The 20,036-nt window shown below is 40.4% G+C and overlaps 2 long non-coding RNA genes across 2 annotated transcripts in view; one reads left to right on the top strand and one right to left on the bottom strand.

Moving 5' to 3' along the window:
• LOC125483030 overlaps window positions 1-20,036 on the bottom strand; it is a 54,207-nt gene that overhangs the window by 13,706 nt on the left and 20,465 nt on the right. The window contains exon 3 of the long non-coding RNA XR_007262024.1: window positions 14,887-15,009. This is a non-coding gene — a long non-coding RNA (uncharacterized LOC125483030). The remainder of the gene's footprint in view (window positions 1-14,886; window positions 15,010-20,036) is intronic.
• LOC125483031 overlaps window positions 1-20,036 on the top strand; it is a 72,755-nt gene that overhangs the window by 40,954 nt on the left and 11,765 nt on the right. The window contains exon 2 of the long non-coding RNA XR_007262025.1: window positions 3,674-3,766. This is a non-coding gene — a long non-coding RNA (uncharacterized LOC125483031). The remainder of the gene's footprint in view (window positions 1-3,673; window positions 3,767-20,036) is intronic.

Genomic DNA, 20,036 nt, shown 5'->3' with positions numbered 1-20,036 from the left:
ACCTCAATGCAAGCAAGGCAATGTGACTGTGACAAAGGTAAACTTTCTTTGTTTGTCCTTCCTGAACTTATGCATTGAAGGCTACCTCCCATCTCTGCAAAACAAATGCCAATGTTTAAGTTATAGTCATCTATCATGTACAAACAATACCAAAGATAAACAGCTATTTAAATACCTCGTTCTTGACAGCTGATGAGGACAAAATAAAAACCGAAAGAACTGTGAATGCTGTAAATGAGGAACAAAAACAGAAGTTGCTGGAAACGCTCAGCAGGTCTGGCAGCATCTGTGAAGAAAAAATCAAAATTAACATTTCGGGTCCGGTGACCCTTCCTCAGTTCTGCTGAGCTTTTCCAGCAACTTCTGTTTTTATTGTTGATGAGGACAAATGGTCGCACTATGCAAACTTGAAATTAGGTTTTGTCTGCAGGACAGTGTTGCATGGGCAACTATCTCATTCCAACGGTATGCTACAAAATTAATTAACTCTCAGCTCAAGCTGTGGCTAATTATACGACAATTAGTTATCGAAAAGCAAACAACCTGTTAATTGTTCTCATGCAGAGCACCGTGGGGGGTCCAATGCAATCTGAAGAAACCTTTATGGTTTCCAATTGAGAAAAAATGTACACAATATAATACAATTGGGTGTCAAAAAACAAGGTTTGAACATTTATTCATTCTAATTCAGTGCCTTCCCACTGGCCTAAATGAAGTGGGAGACTTATTGCAGAGGAAGTTTGGGTACAGATGGCTAGCACCCCTCCATATGTGATAAATTTTAATATAACAGGTGCTCTCACTTCCATGAGCACCAAATATTTAAACCAAATGGGGAGACTGCAGAGTATTCAAGATGGTGGCTTGATTTGTAAGTCCCATTCCCAGTTTCGCTGACATACAGTTCCTGAATCTGCTGGCACATTAAAATGTGCTGCATGATGCAATTTCTGAAATGTGGATGCTGGAAATCTGAAAAACAAACAGAGGTTGCTGGGGAACTCAGCAGGTCTGGCAGCATTTGTGCAGAGAAAGCAGCATTAATATTTTGGATCCAGTAACCCTGTCTGACTTATGACTGTAAGGCAAATTGTAAAAGCTTCTGAGGGCCTCCTTGCGCAGAGCACAGAGAATTTAAAGTCTAACCATATAAAGCTTTTCATCACAGATAGAGGTTTGTGGCTGATTCAGGAGGAAGTTAGGGGCGTGTGATGCCTGCAAAATTGCAAGAGCATACTTTTGTGGTCCATGAGAATAATTCCTGGTTTCAAACAGCCAGGTGGGAGGTATGATAGACTGTTACACTCGCTGGAGGAAGAATAAGCAGCGAAAAAATGCAGAAATAAAGTGGCATGACATCATCCTATGTAAGGATCATAGAGGCACTGCAGCACTGGCAACGTGCATCTGGACCTTGGTGGTGTGGCTAGAGCCAACATAGAACACAGAAGAAGGAGGAAGAGTATGATATATTAGCAGATAATATTACTCTGAGGGAAAGGCCTACTCTTTCAGGAGGCCCCGTCTTGGCATGATCAAGACCCAGTGCAGACATTAGTTACAAGTCCCAAGAGAAATGAATGGATATGCCTGGGTCTTGCAAGCATGGTTAGCAAGATCTGGAACCATGCTGAACTGAAACCCATACCATGCCAGTTGCATTGTTAGTGAGGTCCTTATGTTGCTGGCTCCTTCCAGAGATCTCAGAATTACAGAATCGTTACAGCAGAAAAGGAGGCTTTTCAGCCTATCATATCTGCACAGCTTCATCAAGTGCCAATCTCATGCCTTTTTTCCATGTCCCTGCACGCCGCTTCTATCTAAATTATCATCCAATGCCCTTTTGAATGCCTTAATTAAACCTGCCTCCATCACGTTTCTAGGCAGTGCACTCCATACCCTAATTCATGGTTCTTGTGGTGCAGTGGTAGTGTACCTACCTCTGAGCCAGGAGACCTGGGTTTGAGTTCCACCTGTGCCAGAGGTGTGTTGTAACACCTGGACAAGTTGATTAAAGATATTGCCATACTCTAACTACTTGATAAGTGATAAAGTCACCTTTGCTTGTTCACACATCACTTTAAATCTATGCTTTCTTGTTTTCACTTTTTGGAGTGCTTTTCCCTATCTACTATATCCAGCCTGTTCAGGACTTTGAAACTTCTATAAAATCTCCTCTTAACCTTCTTCTTTCCAGGGAGAACAGTTCCAACTTCTTCAAGCTATCCTCATAACTGAAGTTCTTCATTCCATGAACCATTCTTGTAAATTGCTTCTGCACTCTCTCCAATGCATTCACTCCTTTCTTTTAATGTGGCACAACTGTACAAAATTCTCCAGCTGAGGTCAAACAAGTATCATGTACAAGTTCAAATAATCTCCCTGCTATTTTTGCTGCATGGGCAAAAATATGGCTCAGTGGAGGGGCTTTGAAATTGAGGAGACAAAAGCTGACAAGACAGCTATCTCATCAAAGGCGGACCCCGTTGAATCTAATGGACGAGGGCAACAATAGGAGAAATTCTGAGATCAGGCCTAGGTAACCATGCTTAGTTTCGAACAGAGCATCATTTTCACCAGAGACCTCTCAATACAGAGAAGACTCATATAAACAGCTTTTAGGATCAAATCCATTGGCCAGTCCCTGGTGTGCCACAAGCACAGAAATTGCTTTTTTACATTGGAGCCAGTCATCTTCGAGAAAAGAAGTGGAAATGCTACAAGATCAGAAAAAAACAATTCTGGGAGAAATCAATGATTCTGGGAATGAATTTTGGAGTTTTAAACTGAAAATATGTGGACGCACAGTGAAGTCTAATTCGGATTTTAGGGCATCAAATTTCAGCCATCTTCAATGAAACTACAGTGACTTGGAGAAACACCACTTGAAACTAATTCACAAGATCAAAAATATTGCAGATTCAGATAAAGAATATGAATTTTGAAGCAAATCCTGAGATTGTATAAAGGTTTTGGAAAACTGACAGATATTATATTACACTAAGGTATCATGCCAATTTATTCTATTTTACGCTGAGACAAGGAGTAATTTCATCAGTTACAGTAAGAATGAGATGAATTGAGGAAAACTGTTTACATAAGATCATAAGAAAAGCAGTGATAGAATTAATCAAAAATGTCTTCTCAAGGCATGGCATCTAGACATGTGGTCTCAGACAATATAGGGTCCCGAACTGAAACGTCAGCTTTCCTGCTCCTCTGATGTTGCCTGGCCTGCTGTGTTCCTCCAGCTCCACACTTTTATCTCTGACTCCAGCATCGGCAGTTCTTACTATCTCTCAGACAGTAATCTGCAGTTTTCAAATGAGCAGTTCAAGAGATTTGTTTGAGAATACAATTTTATTCATTGTCACAAGTTCATCTCATTATCCTCAAGTGAATGGAAAAGTTGGGGGAGGATTTCATACAAATCAAGACATTATCAAAAAAGAACAAAGACTTAAATGGAATCATCCAGCATGGAAACAGACCCTTTGGTCCAACCAGTCGACCACGTTCCCAAACTAAACTAGTCCCACTTGCGTGCATTTGGCCCATATCCCTCCAAATGTCTTTTAAATGTTGTAACTGTACCTACATCCACCAAATCTCGCACTATTAAGTGACAGATCATCACACAACAGACTGATCACTACTTTCGTCTCTGTTTCAGAAGTTGCAGCCAAACACCAAGAATGACCATAACAAAGTGAAAAGGCCAGAAAGAAGAGACAAGAGACATCCAGGCTGAACATTTTAACATAAGGTACAGAACACAAAAGTTAGCAGGCACAGCTTGGTAGACAGTATTTATAAGAGATCAATAGAGGGAAAGAATGATCACAGAGAAAGCACAACTGAGATCTCATATGGTTAATCAGAGCAAGGGATAATTAGAAAACATTGTAATGCATAATTTAATTGAAAAGAAGCCAATAGAAGTATGGAACTATTTCCCAGGAGAAGAAGGAGAAAAGACAGCTCTATAAACATTCAGGAGAGGAACACACAGGTCAAAGAAAGGAAGAATGCAGAGCACCCAACTCTTTAGAATGAGATCAGAACTAGTTCACAAAGATTGGTCAAAGCACCAAGAATATCAACCATTTGAAGTCTGAGACATTGAAGGAAAGAGATGCTTATAAGGAGGATAAAGACTCGGGGGAAGATGTACAGTCATGAGACATCAGCAGAAAGTATAACAGTGATGATTATACTGATGATGTCAGGGTCACATGATTATATAGAAAAATCTGGAAGAGGAAGAAGCTCCAGCAGAGTTGAATAGAATGTGTGCATTTCTTATGCTGTAAATAATGAGTTTTAAGGACAGTACCTTGCACTGAAGAAGCACTGTTTGGGAAACTAAAGCTAGTTAGACCCATACATATAATAAGAACCATATGCCTTTGTAAATGATTCACAAGTAATATTGGCACCTTGCCTTGACATTAAAATTTGTTTGTTTGTTTGTTTGTTTTTGCCTTTGTTGTTGTATTATGGTGATTATGTTATGTAAAGAATTAAAACCCAGTGAGGTTAAATTAAGACTATCATACATGATTCATATTAGTTGCTCATTGACTGTTATGTAGAAAGATCTAGTGTCATCTGTGGAATGGATTTCCCTTTTCCCAAAGTCAGTTTGAGTCTAGTGTCAATTCAAGGATATCTGAGTCCAGCAGCATTGATCACAGCAAACAGATTAGGCAGACAACCACTGAAATATTCCCGTGGGCAAGAAAACAAGGAGTAAAATGCACTAGATTCTCAATATTAATTAATAATTTACAGACAGAAAAATCAGTGATTGGAATATACTTCAAAAATCCATGTTTTAAAATCATAACAGAGTAATTTGTCATTCTACAAATATAAAATTAGTTTTTTTAAGGAGTGTGAGGCTATTCAGCAGTAATTATGAGCTAGTATGCCATTAAAAACAAATTGTACCTCATTCAACAAAAAAAAATTACTTATTCTTTCATGGGATATTGGTCATGCCAGTGTTAGTGTCCATCACTAAATGCCCTTGAACTGAGTTTTTAGAGGATATTTAAGAATCAACCACATTACTGAGAGTCTGGAATCACATGAGTAAGGATGTCAGACTCTTGTTTCTGGATGACATTAGTGAACCAAATGGGTTTTTACAACAATTGATGGTAGTTTCATGGTTGCCATAGCTGGGATTAATCTTCGATCAGACTTTATTAATTGAATTTAAATTTCACCAGCTGCCATGATGTGATCTGTAAAGTGCAAAATGACAAAATTATTTACAATTCAGAGATTTCAGTAATCTGTGAGGACCTCCCCTCAAAGGGGAAGCATAGAATCACATCTGGGTTTCTGTGTTTAACTGCATATGAGTGGACCCCAGACATTGCTGTCATTTTAAAATCATAGAATCATAGAATGAAATATGAAAAGATCATAGAATCCCTAAAGTGTGGAAACAGGCCTTTCGACCCAACAAGTCCACACCAAACCTCACAGCATCTCACCCAGACCCATCCCCTGTAACCCACCTAATCTACACATCTCTGAACACTATGGGCAATGTAACATGACCAATGAACGTAGGCTGCACATCTTTGGACTGTGGGAGGAAACCGGAGCACCCGGAGGAAACCCATGCAGTCACGGGGAGAATGTGCAAACTCCACGCAGTTGCCCGAGGGTGGAATCGAACCCGGGTTGCTGGTGCTGTGAGGCAGCAGTGCTAACCACTGAGCCACCGTGAAGTGAAAAGAAGTGAACACTGATACTTCTGCCATCATTGATATTTCAAAATCCAGACCATGAACTCACATCTCCTTGATCTCAAAACTGCGTGACCTTAGTCTCAGCTCCGCCCTCTGCAATCAGACCCTCAGCTTTGACCCATAGACCGTAGTCAGTGAGGATAGGTAACTGCAACTCCTCCACAATAACACTCAACAGTGGAGCCCCCCCCCCCCGCCCAAGGATGCGTCCTCAGCCCCCTACTGTACTCTCTGTACACCTAGGACTGTGTTGCCAAATTCTGAATGAACACCATCTACAAGTTCTCTGATGACACCACAGTAGTGGGACGGATATCTAACGACAAGTCAAAGTACAGAAAAGAGATAGAGGGCTTGGTAACATGGTGCAATGAAAACAATCTGTCTCTCAATGTCGGCAAAAGTAAAGAACTGATAGTCAACTTCAGAAAGAAAGAAGGAGAACATACCCCCATCTAACTCAATGGAACTGAGGTTGAGAGTGAATAGCATCAAGTTCATCAGAGTGATGATAACCGACGACCTGTCCTGGATTTCCCACGTAAATGCAACATTCAAGAAGGCACAACAATGCCTCTTCTTCCTCAGGTGGCTCAGGAAATTTGGCATGTCCATAAGGTCTCTCACCAATTTCTACAGATGCACCATTGAAAGAATATTCATGCATTCCGTGTGATCTAATCTTGCTAACAAGTCTACCATGAGGAACCTTGTCAAATGCCTTACTGAAGGTCATAAAGATCACGTCCACCGTTCTGTCCTCATCAGTCCTGTTACTTTTTCAAAAAACTCAATGTTGGCAAATGACTGGTACTTTTAAGCAGAGAAATTGATGCAAAGATCAATGCAAGAGGAATAATTTTCCAAATATCTGGTTGTTAAAATCATGTGGACAGGTATTATCCACTAACAGAAAATTAAGGCACTAAAGTGAATGCAAAGATGTAATAATCACGTTGCACTTTGATAAACAGGAAATGAGCCCCCTGAACCACACTAAACACAAGGCAACAGTAATCCAGCCAGGCAGAAAATAAGCTTCCGTGCCTGTCTTAACTGGAAGAGTCTGAGTCATGTTGAGTTTTTACATTAGATATTTTCTCAGGTTCAATATCATTGCACAAAAGTGGACCTTGTGCCCTATATAACTCTGAATGTTTCTGTTATTAGATAACTAGATCAGTTGCAGTGTTCATTACAGAGAACTCTTACATGCTACTGGGATCTATTGTGTATCAAAATAAGTTTATTCACCTTTCTTTAATAATGTCCTGGAAACATACACTTAACAGATTAAGATTAAGGCTTTGAACGAATAAGTTGTCTTATTTGTACAAAACTGATAAATGAACATAATCAGCATAACACAGCAAAATAGACATTATTTATTCTTCCTTGATATGTAAAGTCAAGAAAATACTTCTCATTTTATTGCAAACTATAATCATTTAGACTCAGAGCTTTTGCAGCATGGAAAGAGACCGCTTGTCCCATCATGTCCATGTCAGTTATTAAACTTCCATCTTTTTTAATCCCATAGCCTTGTATGCTATGACATTGTAATTGCTCATCTGAATTGTTCTTAAATGTCTTGGCAGTTCTTGCCTCTACCACTCTTTCAGGCAGTAAGTTTCAGAAATCCACAACCCTCTGGATAAAAATGTTTTCCTCAAATCCCCTCTAAACTTCCTTCTTACCTTAAAACTATGTTCCCTAGTTTTTGACTCCTCGAAGGGGAAAGGATTTTCCCCACATCCCTGTCAATGCCTCTGGACATCTTACACCTCAGTTAGATCCCCCTTAGTCTTCTCTGCTCTAAGGAAAATAACCTCAGTCTATCTAGTTGCTCTTTATAGTTCCAGCCCAGGCAACATCCTGATTAATCCTTTCTCTATCCTCTCTAGTGCAGCCACATTCTTCCTATAGTGTGGCAACCAGAACTTCACACAGTACTCCAGCAATGATCTAACTAACATTATACATAGGTCATCATAACCTCCTTTCTCTTGTAATCAATGCCTTGACTAATAAGGCTCAAATTACACAACACTAGTTATAGTCCAATAGGTTTATTTGAAAACACAAGCTTTAGGAGCCTCACTCCTTCTTCAGGCATAAGGACTAACACCTGAAGGAGTGAGGCTTCGAAAGCTTGTGTTTTCAAATAAACCTGTTGGACTATAACCTAGTGTCGTGTGATTTCTGACCTTGTCTACCCCAGTCCAACACCGGCACCTCCCCATCTTGACTAATAATGGCAAGTATCCCATATGTCTTCTTAACCATCCTTTTTTACCTGTTCCATTGCCTTCAAGGATCTAGACATGCACATATGGACATGTAAAAATACATGCATTTGCTTTAATTTCACACTTGCCTATTGCTCATCATGTAGGTTTGAAATATTGAAACACACAACTGTCTGCTGTTAATTGCAAAACTCATTTATTGTAGATTTATATTTGTCATTCAAAAGTCACTTAAATTACAAAATTCTGGTTATCAAGCTATCCATTAGGAATAGCAACCTATCAATAAGGCTGTCCTATACACCAAGTTCATAGGCACAATTGCCCACAAAGTGCAAATTTTTTACTCTTATAAAATCATTTCATGGGATGTGGGGTTCACTGTCTAAGCCAGCCTTTATTGTCCATCCCTAATTGGCCTTGAGAAGGTGATGATGAGCCTTCTTCCTGATCTGTGGCAGTCCATGGGCTATTGTTCCAGCACAGTGCTGTTAGGGTGTTCCAGGATTTTGACCCAACCTCAGTGAAGAAACAATCATATAGTTCCAAGTCAAAATAGATAGGAACTTGGAGGTGATGGTTTTACTATGTATCTGCTGCCCTAGTCCGCTTCAGTGGGAAAGATCACAGATTTCAAAGGTACCATTGAAGAGGGCTTGGTGATTTCCTACAATGCTCCATATAGATGGTATGCATTGCTGTCAAAGTACACTATGGTGGAGGGACTGGGTTTTTAAGGTGGCAGATGGGGATGATAACCAGAGATGTTGTTTGGTCCTGGACAGTGTCACGCTTCTTGAATGTTGTTGGAGCTGCACTCATTGAGGCGAACGGAGAATATTCCATCATACTCTTGATGAGATTTGTAAATGGTGGACAGGCTTTGGACAGTCAGGAGGCAATTTACTTGGCAAAGAATGACCTGCTTTGTAGTCACAATATTTATATGGTTGGTCAATGTTAACCTCTCAGATGTTGATAGTGGGGAATTCAGCAATGCTGAATAACCACCAAGCAATGATATTTGACTTTCTCTTGTTCAAAGTGGTCATGGACAGACACTTATGAGGCACGAATAATATTTGCCAAATATCAGCCCAAGCTTAAATATTGTCCACATCTTACTGCATAAGAATATAGACCACTTTGGTATATGAGGGGTTGTGAATGGTACTGAACATTGTGCAAATCATCAGCGAACATCCACATTTTTGACCAAGGTTCTTGATGAAGCAGCTGAAGATAGGTGGCCCCTGGACACTAACCTGCAATGATGTTGTGGGACTGAGATGATGGACTTCCAACAACCACAACTATCGGATTAGCATCAGATGGGAGACATGCCATGAGATGGGTTTGGGATAATAATGCCGAAAACTTACTCGGCTTTTCATGAATCTCAACGCAATTGATACTGATCCAAAAAAACCCCACAAGATTTAGCCCAACTGATGGGCAAAGTTTGCCTGCCCTTAACACCAAATCAGCATTTGACGAGGTGCGGTATAAAGGAGCCCTCGTCAAACTGGAATCTTAACTGGACAACTAACTTCCTTTGTGCTAGGTATGAAGCTAATCAGTGGGGAGCTTTTCCTCTCATTCCCATTGATTCCAGTTTGGCTAGGGTTTTTGTTCTTTAGCTTTGGTGTTAAGGAACTCTTCTCTGGGTCTTCCTTCATTTCTGGGTATGCCACTGTACTTTCCAGTCTGTGTGATCTCTGATTTCATTCCTTTTTGACTGTACAGCATTTTGATACAACTAAATAGCTGGTTAGGTTATTTCAGATGGGAGTTGAGAGTCAAGTACAGTCCTGTTGTTGGGACTGATATAGGCCAGAACAAGTAAAATGACATCAGATTTCCTTCCATAAAGGACCTTCGTGAACAAGATGGATAGTTGGTAGTTAGCACTACCCATAAATAGTACAGTTGCCTCTAAGCCAAGAGGTTGTGGGTTTAAGTCTTGTTAGAGACAAAAGACTAGGCTGATACTCCAAGTCACTTTCATAAATATCTATTACCTCTAATGGTTATTTGAAATGACCCATCATTCACAGTGATTCGACAGGAGAGAAATTTTGGAAAAAATATAATTGAAAGTAGGGAAATGCATATTAGTAGTGAGTTAATGAAGTTTAGACAAATTTGAGGGAGTGATACATTGCCTGAAAGATGGAGGATAGATTGGGAATTTGGATAGCAGTGGCAATCCAGATTTAGCACAACAGGATGTAATGTTATAAAAAATACCAAATACACAATGGGACAATAATAGAGGTGGAGCATGAAATAATTTGCAGAAGCAAAAAGAACAAGAAAAACTAGGTCCGGATGGAGCAAATAGATATACCACATTGAATTATGGGCTATCTGAAGTTTGTGAACACTTAAAATAGAAGTATGGGGAGGTTATTTGTAGAAGAAGACTTGTAAAATGTTATCTGGAGGTGAGGAGAAATGATTAAAACAGAGCCAAAAGCAGGTAGAAATTGAATAATATACTTTAGGCCTGCCTATACCAAACTTTGGAAAAAATTGGCTCACGTAACATTATATACACTACTGACTCAGACGACTACAGTCCTGGAGTCACTAGTGATGGGGATGAAGAAGCAGAATCAACTGTTACCCATTACGCGATGAGTATATATTATGTTCTGAACAGTTGCTTGTAGACGAAAGGAGGGTTCTCTGTGACAACCTAGGATAGTTACTGAAGGAGAAATTATTGTAGATGTACTAACTGAATTGTAATTGTGTCAAGTTCCATAGAGTGAATCATTGTAGAGAAGCAGTTGAAGGGGATGGAACAATTAATGTCAAAAGCAGCAGAGAAGGTGAGAAGGACAAAGTGATAACAATCTCACAGATGTCATTTATGTTTCGATTAAGATGGTTGCAATGCTAATGCTGTTGTTGGATTTAAAACTGATGGTAGGGACAACATTAGGAATAGGTGGATTGATAGCAATTTTCAAAAGGCAAAAGTTAGGCATGCTGTTAGGGATAGTTTAACAGTACTGCCAAGCTGACAAAACAGACAAACTGGATTCCAATCATGGAATGTTTCAGAACTGAAATAGGCCATTTGATCCAGTGTGTGTGTGTCTGTATTTTAATTACACACTGCTGCACACCCACCATATAATTTAACACATTTCTTTTAAGAAACTAATTTTTAAACAAAACGGTTGTGGGCTCTGCTTCTGCATTCCAATTAACAAAATTTATTTATGCAGGTGATAAAATTTTCTCTTATTCCAATAATCAAGTTAGTGAAGCTTCACTGCATCTCTTCTCTGCTCCTTTGTCCTGTCTTTGTATGTGTTGGATCATGTTCCACATCTGTCAATTACACATTTCTGCAAAATCACCTTCAGCTGCTTTATAATTAACAACTGTTATGACACCAAGATGCCAATAACTTGGAAATTTATCTCTAAGTGACAGGTGGAAAGAATTACATGACAAGATTTCACATTCTGTTACTCACAGACAAGCAATTATAACAAACTAAGAAAAAGATACTTCCCTATTACTTAACTGAGAAAACCAAATATGCTTACACTGCATTTATACATTATGTTATGGTGCCAACAGAAACATGGCCTGGACAATTAGGTCTCAAACTCCTTTAGATTTTATTGCTGCTACAGAAGAAAATTCCTTCCACTGTCTTTTGAAAATCATTTTACTCAATCTTCCAGATTGAATCAAACAGACTTCCAGCAAGGGACCTTCTGTTTTTGTTGTTAAAATTGCTTATAAATTTCATCAAAATTATTTCTCTCCTGGATTCAAAATCCATGCAAGTCATACTCTCATATTAATAAATCCTAATACATAAAAATGCCAGAAGTCCAACGGTTTGAAATCTCAATTGAGAATAAATAAGCGTCAGCCTGGTGGTAATAATGAAAGCTGTACTACACCTATTCACCAAATTAAATATATTTCAAACTACTTAATTTGGTTCACAGAACATCTATGTTACACAATACTTCACATTTTAATTCACATCAGTCACAATCAAATCTTGCTTGTGCATCAGCCCAATCAAAAAGCTGCACTAATCTGCCAATAAAACCATCTCAAAAGTGCACAGAATATCCCAGCTTTGAAAATCTCTCAGATTGGAGTTGTTTTTGAGGTTATGAAAAGGCAAAAAGACTTCAGTTTGCTATAGGCGCATTGGGAACCCAAGATGTTGACTCTGGAGCCCTACACTGAAGTCTTTGATTTCCTGGTCTCAAGATAGGACAATTGACTTTCTCTTGCAAGACTTAATAGTTGATAATTTGATTTTATTTATTACTGTCACATATACCTTTGAATAGTGAAGTGTTGTCTTACATGCTTTACAGGCAGACTGTACTATACAAGTGCATAGGGTAACAGAACGGAGTACAGGATACAATGTTACAGCTGCCAAGAAGGTGCAAAGAGAGATCATTATTAACATTAAAGAGGTCCATTCAAAAGTCTGATAACAGTGGGGAATAAGTGTTTCTTGAATCTCTTTGTATGCGTATACAAACTTTTATATCTTCTGCCTAATGGAACAAGGTGGAGGTGTGTGTGTGTGTGTGTGTGTGTGTGTGTGAGAGTGGGTGTGTGGGGGGGGGTGGTGTGTGTGTTCTCTTTGATTATATTGGTTGCTGTCCCAATAGATGAGGTCAATGGATGGGAGGCTGATTTGTATGATGAACTGGGCTGTGTTCACAACTCTACAGTTTTTCGGTCTTGAGAAGAGCAATTGCCAAACCATGCTGTGATGCATCCAGATAGGATGCTTTCTACGGTGCACCTATAACAATTTGTAAGAGTCTTTATGGTCATGCTGAATTTCTTTCACCTCCTGAGGAAGTAGAGGTGTTGCTGTGCTTTCTTGACTGTATGTCAAGATGGGTAGACCAAGATAGATTGTTGCTGTTCGTCATTGCCAGGAATTTGACGCTCTTGACCATCTCCACCTCAGCACCATTGATGCAGACAGGGGCGTGCCCTCCACTCTGCATCCTGAAGTCAATGAGTGACTCCTTTGTTTTGCTGACATTGATGCAGATATTTTTGTTTTTACACCCCGCCGTTAAGCATTCAATCTCTTAACTGTATGCAGTCTCATCATTGTTTGAGATCCAACCTACAATGATTGTGTTGTCGGCAAACTTGTAAATTGAGTTGGTGTGTAATTTGGCCACACAGTCATGTGTGTATAAGGAGTATAGTAGGGGCTGAGTAAGCAGCCTTGTGGGGCACTGGCATTGAGGATTATCGTGAAGGAGATGTTATCATCTGGCCTTACTGATTGCGCTCTATTGGGCAAGAAGTTGAGAATCCAGTTACAGAGTGGGGGGTGGGGGCAGGGGGAAGGGGTGGGGTGGGGTGTGTGCAGAGACCTAGGCCCTGCGGTTTGGAAATTTTTGTTCGGAATTATGGTGTTGAAGGCAGAGCTGTGGTCAATAAGTAGGTGCTGGATGTGGGTATCCTTGCATCCAGATGTCTCAGGGATGAGCGCAGGGCCAGGGAGAAGGCATCTGTCAGGGACTAGTTGCGCCGGTAGGCAAATTGCAAGCGAGCAATCTGGGAGGCTGGAGTTGTTGCGAGCCATGACCAACCTCTTGAAGTACTTCACAATTATGGAAGTCAGAGCCACTGGGTAGATGTCATTGAGGCACACTGCATGATTTTTCTTTGGCACTGGGACGATGATGGTCTTGTTGAAGCAGGTGAACACTTCAGATTGTAGTAAGGAGAGGTTGAAGATGTCTGTGAATACTCCTACCAGCTGGTCCATGCAAGATCTGAGTGCATGGCCAAGGACTCCATCCAGGCCAGTCGATTTCCATGGGTTCACCCTTAAAGCTCATGATTTAACGCCTGCAGCAGTGACTAAGGGGGTAGGAGCATTCGAAGCAGTTGGGACAGGTGATATTGTTTTATTACCCTTCTGTTCAAAGACAGCATAGAACGTATTGAGCTCATGTACTGTTGTCCTCAATTCTGTTCAACTTTGCTTTGTAGCCTGTTATGTCGTGTAAGCCTTACCACAACAATAGGTGTCCATGTGGTTAGTCTGGGTCTCACGCTTAGTTTAGTATTAATAAGGATAACAGTGAAAGAAGGAACCTGGTTCAGAAGGGAGTTTAAGCACAAGATAATGCATGGAACTGTGAAATATTCAGAACAGAAACCGAACAGCGTCCAAAATTTGGTGTCGATTCTTAAATTTGGTGTCAATTATAGCATTCCACTGATAAATGGACTAACAAATTTAAAAAAAGGAGGACAAACAATAAATTGGTAAATAAAAGGGGAATATAACAGTCAATGCAAAAAAGGCTCATAGATGATAATGTGGCAAAAGAGGATGAGCATTTGGGAATGATGGAGATATGTGGATGAAGTAAATCAGTGAAAAATAGATTTTCAGTATTTACCTATTATGACAGAAGAATGTAGATGCAGTAGAGTGGGATCTTTTGATCCCAATACCACTAAATTACTGACCAAACATTCCATCCTGACCTTCATACTAGTTGACACTTTAAATGGTTCACATTCATGTACTGTATTGCTTCCTTTTCAAAATTGCTTTTACCTACACCACAAACTCACACTCGACTTCTGTCCTTGGAAGTTACATTTCTCTCTATACCAGATTTCTTCTCAAAGTCCTCCAAATCCATACACGTTTAGTCCAGAACTCCACGTGAAGATTCAATTAGAGTACCATCCCTGCCACAGGTTTAAAAAAGCCTGACTTGGTATATAATCTCTCCAAAGTTCATCTTGACCTTTTGGAGCTCTCAATTGGAGATCTCCATTGTGTAGTTCCGTGAGATTGCCCACCTTGATTCCACACTTACCTAGCCAGTTGTATTGTAGCGGGAGCATCTCCAAAAATGTTCTCTCTCCCACTTTGCACTTCTGAAGACACCAGGGAACTCATTTTCCTGCCTCTTCAACAGACCCAGAAGAGTCAAGATGCTCTGAAATATAGAAGAATGGAACAATAAAGCATGGCACAGACATTTTTTGAGTAGAAGGATGAAAATTATGAATCCAGGCTTGGACATTCAGTTCATTGCTCATGTGAATGCAGTGGTCATCTGTACAAAGGTTTCTAGGATCAGGATATCATCTGAATGATAAGTTTATGTCTGGCTATCTGGCTACTTGCTTTGTCTGCTACTGCTGATTTGTGCTTGGTCAGGATTCTTCTCTGCAAATCACAGCATGGGATTGTTTTGCATCTGAATGCAAATTTTAGAATCTCCTCTCATCCTGGCCACAATACAGGAGTCCTTCATACTACAATGCATTGTCAGCATGTAGGCATTCAAGTCTCCAGAGTGCAGCTTCAGTTAACGACCTTCTGACAGAGACACAAAAGTCCTAGCACCAAGCCACGAGCTGACCGATTAGGACTTAACAAGCCTAATACTCAACATGTCCAACCATCCAGAAAGGCCATGCCAATAAGATGTTGAACTATGCAATGAAGTCAGAGAATGTTGCAATCAAACTGCACGATGCTCCAGTCAGGTCACATCTCACAGACTGCATCCAATTCCAGTCACCAAGGGTTTTGGACGGCAACCTATAATATTAAGGACTAGGGTAGAGAAAAGACAGGAGAACTTCAGCTCTTTAATTTAACATAACTGAAATCATTTAAGTAACAGATGGATGAAATGGTGTCAGGATGAAAGATGAGTAAATTGTGGCACTGTGGAAATGTTCCTACCTCTGGACCAGGAGGCCCAGGTTCAAGTCCCACCTGCTCCAGAGATGTATAAAAGCATCATCAAAAAGGTTGATTAGAAAAATACGTTAAGTAAGAACAAAAAGTCCTTCATCTTGTCTTGTAATCTTGAGCAGTAGCACAATGTGTACGATTTTTCAAACAGTATACCTTCAGATTTCAAATAGAAATTAACAATTATGATTGAGAAAACATAAAAAATTAAGAAGATAAAGCAAACAATAAACTTTAAGTGGAAGGAGAGAAAGGGAAAAGTCTGGTGTCGCTATTTTTAACTCAGTAGCTACATAAAGAAACAACACTTCCAATTTTAAAATCAAGGAACCAACTGGATCCCTGCTCCTGGTTGAAAGCTGTAGTTATGCTCAGCTTGATCATTAAACATCATTTAATAATGGTAATGATAATGCCGTATCTGCATGGAATACCAGACTAATGTCAAAGGAGACCACAATAGCATTTACTGGTGTGTTTGCAACATAATGCAAAGGCAGTGCATATTACATGTACTTTTGCTGAAATTTACCTTTAGAATTGTTGACAATTAACAAAAAAATAGCACAGACTAAACACAAATTAGCTGAATTGGTAATTTATTAAATGCTACAATACACAATATGATCAATATAGTTACAAAAGATAAGTTCCATAGTAACGATCAGAAAACATTGAAATGATCAAACCTTTCATTTAGTCGTTTTGTTCATGTTCCAAAAGGACAAAAGCAGAACAAGTCCAAAAATGCAAGTAAAGCTTCAGGCACAACCTTCTGCTCCCAGAAGTGGCAAGCAGGGAGGCAGAGCTCGGGTGGTAGTGTAAGGGTGGCATCTCTGCCACCAACTGAGGCTAAATAGATAATTAAGTACCACTTAAATGCCACCAGCCCACTGTCACTGGTATTAACCTTGCTGCAAATGGGCATGTTGCTATGAATGACAGCAGTTATCCTGTGGGCACCCAGTCACATGTGTATGGGGTCTCACTCAAAAAAGTAACTGATGCTAGATTTAGGGACTGGTCATGGGCAGGGGGTGCCTACTGCGAGCCACACTCTGGTGACCCAACGCAAGACCATCCTCATCAACTACCTTTGATAAAGCGGTTGATTCACAATCCTGGGACTTCAGAATTGCTCTTCCAGCAACAGTCATGCTCTCCTGTGATGCTGCTGAGCAGGGGTTGCCAGCCTCTGGTTGGTCAACAGCTTTCATTAGATCAGACTTCACCTCCAGGGACTATGGAAGGCCCACTGGCAGCCTTGCCACAATCTTATTGGCATATGACTCAGCAGGCCTTTCCTGAAACAGGCAGCATACGTCTCTTGCCAGCTCTTCAGCTGACTGACAAGATCCTTGACACCTCAAGAAGATCCGAGCTGCTTTGCTTTCGCAGGTTTTAGTAATTTATAGGAATTTAGGAATTTTTAGTAAATTCAAGCTTGTACCACATAATTGAGTATTTCGAGCAGACAGATGGCAAGATGACCAATGCAGCTCTAAGTTGAAAAATTAAACCTTAAACTTCAAATATGAAATTTTCCTGTTTCTGCTGGGGTGGAGCTGAAACTTAAGATTGCGGTCAGGGCCGGTAGAAAGAACTGACTACATAAATTCATACTTAAATCTTATGTTACCAAAAATGAAATTGCATTTATTTCAGATCATCTCAAAATATTCACAGCCAATGGAGATTCCAGAGGCCAGTTATGCATGTGAATATAGCAGACAATTTTCATACAGCAAGATCCTGTGGAGAAATTAGATAAATGGTCAAATGATATTTTCTTAGTGTCATTGGTTGAGAATAAATGTTGGTCAGAGCACTCATTTTCTATTGTAATAGTGCCATGAGATTGAAGTCAACTCAAACAAGCAGATATGCCTTAGTTCAATATTCAAGCAGAAAACATTTCAGACTATGCAGCAGTGATTGAGTCTTAAAATTATATTTCTAGTTTTAAAAATAGCACTTAAACCTACAACCTTCTAATTCAGAGATAAGGGTGCTACCAATGATTCTCTCAGCTAACAGTTTGCAAATTGTGACTAAGACAGTAATTAAAATACTGTCGCGAACACAAAAGCTTATAACTGTAATGTTAACTTATTTGTTCCGTGCACACGTTATCTGACCAGCATTTTTCTAGCATTTTCTGTATTTACTGCCTCAAACAAACCATGTTTCAATACATCACTGCTAATTATAAACTCATGAAATTGAATAAAGCTTCACTTTTACATATTAGTTCGTTGGGCCAAAATTTTACAAAATTGAAAGGAAGAAAATTGTACATTTGTTTGGAGCAAACATTGAAAACTAAAGTAGCTAAACAGCAATAGGATTAGGTACTTAAATACTATTAACAGAGTGAATGATAATTTAGTGGTAGAATGCTTGCATGTATCAGAAGGTAATGGGACATACTGCAGACAGATTCAGCAAGTGGAGCTGAGATGCTTTAGTGAAAACAAAAAAAATCACAGCGGGTCAGGCAGCATCCGTGGAGAGAGAGCAAGCTGACGTTTCTAGTCTCGATGACTCTTCATCCGAGTAGACAAGAAGTGTGGAGGGGGCAGCATTTACGCAATAGTGTGGCGGAAGAGTGCTGGGGGAGAAAGGGGACCGATGGCGCAGATTAAATGGTCAGAATGTGAGAATGGCAGAACAACGGTGTGTCCAACTGCCAAACTGGAATGAACAGATGGTTGCACTGGAGTTGGTTGGGGTGGGGTGGGTGGGGTGGGGTGCGGTGGTGTGGTGGTTGCGGCATGATGATAGAGAATGTAAGTAAAGCCAAAAGAAAGGAAAGAAATGGCAGTGAACTCACAATGAGAAGGTGTTGAACTCAATACTAAGTCCAGAAAGTTGTAAAGTGCCTAGTCTGACAATGAGATAATGTTCTTCCAGTTTGTGCTGTGATTTGCTGGAGTATTGCAGTATATTGAGGACAGACTAGTGGGCACACGAGCAGGATGCTGTGTTAAAATGACCAGCTACAGGAAGGTCAGGGTCTTGCTTGTGTACGGACCGGAGGTGTTCTGCAAAGCGGTCATCCAGTCTGCATTTGGTTTCTCCAATGTAGAGTTAGCCACATTGGGTCCAATGAATGTAATAGACCAGAATGGAGAGTACAGATGAAATGCTACTTCACTCAGAAAGACTGTTTAGGCTCTTGGTGAGCAGGGAAGAGGTGAAGGGGGGAGGGGATGTTTCACTTTCTGCAGTTACATTGGCAGGTGCCATTGGAAAAGGAGGTGGTGTTGGTAGCCATCGAGGAAAAGACCAGGGTGCCCTGGGGTGAAAGGTCCCTGCAAAATGCAGACAGGGAGAGTGAGGGAAAGAAGTGTTTGGTGGTGGAGCTCTGCTGGAGTTGTCTGAAATGGTGGAAATGATCCTTTGAATGGAGGCTGGTGGGGTGAAAAGTGAGGACAAAGGGGCCTGATCACACTATTGAGTGATGGGAAGGGTCAAGGGTTGAAGCAAGGGTGATAGGCCTGTCATCCACTGTGGGTGGGAAACTACGGTTGTGGAAGAAGGAAGCTGCATCAGCAGCACTGTTTTGGAAGGTGGCATCATTTGGACAGATACAACGTAGGCAAAGGAACTGGGAGAATAGATAGAATTGTTACAGGACATGGGTTGTGAAAAGCTGTAATGAAGGCAGTTATGGGAGTCAATGACTTTGTACTGCATGGCAGAGGATAGTTTATTTCCCAAAATGGAGACAGAGACGTCAAGGAAAGGAAGGTAAGTGTCAGAAATGGACCACGTGAAAGTTATAGTGGGCTTGAAATTGGAAGCAAAAATTAACAAATTTTTCAAGATCCAGGTGGGAGCATGAAGCAGCATCAAAACGGTCAATGTACTGAGAAAAAGAGAGTTGTGGGGGGTGGGGGGTGGGGGGGGGAGCAGTGTAGACCTGGAACAAAAATTGTTCCACATACCCCAAAAAAAGGCAGGCATAACTGGGACCCTTGTGGGTGCCCATAGCCACTCCTTTAACTTAGCAGAAGTGATATGAATTAAAGGAGAAATTATTCAGTGAGACAAGTTCAACCACATGGAGGAGAATGGTGGTCGATGGGGACTGTTCAGGCTTCTGGTCAAGGAAGAAGCAGAGAGCTCTCAGACCATTGTGGTTGGTTTGGAGGTATACAAGGATTGGCCATCCATGGTGAAGAAGATGCAGTGAGGGCCAGGGAATTGGAAATTGTCAATATATAGACAACAACAGAGGAATTGCAGATAACA

This window comes from Rhincodon typus, chromosome 4 (genome assembly GCF_021869965.1).
Source record: "Rhincodon typus isolate 14 chromosome 4, sRhiTyp1.1, whole genome shotgun sequence".
NCBI lineage: Eukaryota > Metazoa > Chordata > Chondrichthyes > Orectolobiformes > Rhincodontidae > Rhincodon > Rhincodon typus.
This window is presented reverse-complemented; position numbering and strand designations above follow the sequence as displayed.